This window comes from Haliaeetus albicilla, unplaced genomic scaffold (assembly GCF_947461875.1).
Source record: "Haliaeetus albicilla unplaced genomic scaffold, bHalAlb1.1 scaffold_76, whole genome shotgun sequence".
Lineage (NCBI taxonomy): Eukaryota > Metazoa > Chordata > Aves > Accipitriformes > Accipitridae > Haliaeetus > Haliaeetus albicilla.
This window is the reverse complement of record NW_027212505.1, coordinates 421,945-425,241: the sequence shown is the minus strand read 5'-3', so window position 1 is coordinate 425,241 and position 3,297 is coordinate 421,945. Positions and strand designations below refer to the sequence as shown.

The window sequence follows — 3,297 nt, the reverse complement described above, 5'->3', positions numbered from 1 at the left end:
TATAACAGAAAATTATTTTGGACGTTCCCAGTTGACATTTGGAAAAAAGAGAAAAAAAAAAAGAAGAGGAATTAGGTATTAAAAGAGCAGCACTGAATGATAAAGCAGTAGCAGTCCCTCTACCACTACAAACCCACACCCCCACACGCACGTACGCACGCAGACTTAACACCACCAAACTCCCATTGACTGTGACGTTCACCTCAGCTTGCTGGTCTAGAGATACTGAATGCCTGAAGCACACCAAGGATAACTGAAAACGTCTGCATGGCTTTAATGGGAATCCTCCAACTGAAACAAAGCGCTTTCTCCCTCCGTCTCCGTTGGCACATCCCCAAGTCACGCTCTCACTCCTCTCCTTCAAAGTCAAGATTCCTAAACGTGAAAAGCGGGAGTGGGGAAAGGCGAAGGGAAGAGAAAAAGAGGGAGAGCATCATCAGTGGAAGACCTGCCAGCTGCTGCTGATTCAGCCCTGTTCGGGGGACCACCCCAGCAGAGAGGAGCTGGTTTGCATGCCACGGTCCTCACTGCCTGTTCCCAGGGACAGGCCGTTTGCTCAGCCTTGCTGGCCAAAGCGTGGGAAAAGCGTAGGCGTGCGCCGTCGCTTGCAGAGGAGCACGGTCACGTTCACGTGCAATCCTTTACCTTTTTCCTCCCTGGATTCAAAGGGTTTCTGTCTTCAAAGTGAGAGCCTTCCATACGGTCGTTTGTGACATTTCATCCAGGGTAATAATCTCAGAAAGATCAGTCCTGCAATAAATATTTTACATAGCAATCCGTGATTATGGGAACTGATGCCACCAAGGGCATTAGCATCAGCAAGAGGAACAGCGGAGCCCCGAGAATCAAAGCTCCGCATAAGCGTGGGAGGTTTTGCTGGATGAGGAGTTTTGGGAGGCAAGCCGGGGAGCCGCAGAGCAACAGCTCTGTGCAAAGGCTCTTGCTGGGGTTTAGCCCCGGTCCGGGTTCCTAAGCCACTGCTGGTACAGATCACGCCTGCAACTCCGCATGTGTAAGTATGAGGATCTCCAGCTACCGTAAAGGCACTGATGATGCAAGCTTTGGGGGTCAAACGCGAGTGCTGCAGCCACTCTGCTTGGGGTCAGAGCCCTGCGATCACCTCCTGCAGCCCTGCCCCCGAATTTGATTTTCCCACCAAGCTGCCTGCTGGTTTCTGTGGGATGCCCCACAAAGAGGCAAGTGGAGAAAACTCTGCCAAACACCTTCAAGCTAATCTTGCCGGGGGTCCTGGCGCTTGGTGGGGCTTTACCTGTCACTGCCTTGCTTTGGGATATCCACGTCACTGGTCTTCCCCACGTTCAGCTGAACTGAACTTGCAGCAGCAGCAGCTTCCATCGCCCTCCTGGACTCCTGATGTTAAAAAGGGACAAATCACGTTCTCTGTCTTTGGTCAAAGTGGAGATAAGCTGAATGCCCAGCACAAACTTAGCAGTCTGCCCTCCCCTTCTGCCCCTTGGCAGCTATAGGTATTAGTGCAGCAGGGGAGAAACCGTTCACTCCAAAGATTTCAGGGCAGGGGGATTGTGTGTTCAAAACACGATTATGAGCAAATCTTGCCAGCAGCAGCAGCAGCAGCATCACCATCTAATAATAATCATCATAGTGATAATGACCTTTGTGAAAAACAACTCGTTTTAAAAATTACACCTGTATTCAACTGTTCAGCTCACTGCTACTTGAGGAAACAAAGGTTACAACGTGGGATCCAGGCTATTGGGATCTATTTTGACTGAGTGCTGATCTTCCCCCAACGTTTCCAGACAAGCTGTAAGAGAAACAGGCAATCTCACAGCCCGACGGAGATGTCCAGCCCCGAGGACCCAGCAAGCCTTACCTCTTCTTCTTCTTCTCCGGCTTCATTTCTGGCATCGTCCAACTTCTTCTTCCTTTCTGGCATAAGGTCATCCAGAAAGCCGAGCTCTCGCTTTGAGAAGCAGAAATCCATCGCTTTCCGGACAAAGACGAGAGCCAAAACCTTCACGAATAAGAGGGAAGATGCGGTGAGCTCAGAGACGATGCCACCTCTCGCTCCAACGCTGCAAACACCCCGCTGCCGAGCGGCGGCAGCTCTTACCATCATGGGAAAGATGATGGCGGCACGGGACACCTTGATGGTCCAGAGCAGGACGAGGCAGGTCAGCTGGATCACCGTGAACAAATGCACCTTTCGCAAGGGCACGTGCCGCAGGTAGATGAAATCCGGCTGGTGTTTCGCCGGCATCCAAAACAGCTTCAAGCGATCAAAGAACTGCAAAATAAAAGGGAAAGGTTGCCACCTTGGGACTGCGGCAAGTTTCTGGCCCTCTCGAGACGTGGAGGCAGTTTGCAGCATCTCGCTTGCCATCAGAAATCCTGGATCCCACCGCGTTCCTCCTGGGAGCAGCACCCATTTTCCCTTCGCTCCATCTATCAACCGGCTTGCCCCTGAGAGATGCCCACCAAACGGCAACTATTCCATGCCATTCCATTATTAGCATTTCTTGGCCCACTGAATCCCCCAGCGAGGATTTCCACCAGTGGTAGAAACTGCCTTCCCTTTGCACTGAATTCCCCCGCTTTCACGTAACCAAACACTGACCGGCCCTAAACCCTGAAACAGAGAGCGCTGAACTTGCCTGGTCCTCCCAGCCCTATATACCTCCTGTGCCTCCACCAATCTTTTTCTTACACAAAAGAGTTTCATTGCTTGCTCTGCGAGAAGTTCTTCCCATGCCACTGCTTTTTTCCCTGCTGCTACGGAGACAAAATACCAGGGAGCCGACATGCTGCACGCTGTAAAAGAGTCCATACCTGAATTCCTCTGAGCGACGACACACCCATGTAGAGAAAGACGGCATAAAGCACAGGCATTGGTATAAACTGGGGGGAAAAAGAAAAAAAAAGAAAAGAATGCAATCGTTTCTTTTTCTATATTGCATTTTCAGTATTACCACCCTCTTCCACAGGCACTGCCTAAAATTGCTTGAAGCTTTCCAGCTTCCGTTCAGGCTTAGAGATGGGTCAGATTTTAACCATTAAAGATTTTGTGCGCACGAGTGAGCTAAGGCTCTGCTTTAGGCTGAACTTGGGAGTTACCTCTCCTCAGAATAATCCTATTTTCCAGAAAGGTTGGAGGAAAATAGGCGATTTCACCCGTGCTACCCTATGCCGCATTCTGTGGCGGTAGAAAAACACTTCTGCCTATTCTTGGGGCAACAGGCAAAGGCCACAGGCCTCCTTTTAGCCTAGAGACGAGATTACTTTGTGGGAGGAACGTGCAAGGAAGCCCACGGGGAT

General features: G+C 50.7%; 1 long non-coding RNA gene across 1 annotated transcript; it reads right to left on the bottom strand.

The window, feature by feature from the left end:
- Positions 1-330: 330 nt before the first annotated feature.
- Positions 331-1,369, bottom strand: LOC138684236 (uncharacterized). Its single transcript, XR_011323585.1, has 3 exons — positions 1,271-1,369; positions 646-750; positions 331-375 (listed from the first exon to the last, which is right to left on the bottom strand). It is a non-coding gene; the product is annotated as an uncharacterized lncRNA (long non-coding RNA).
- Between the last annotated feature and the right edge of the window lie 1,928 nt (positions 1,370-3,297).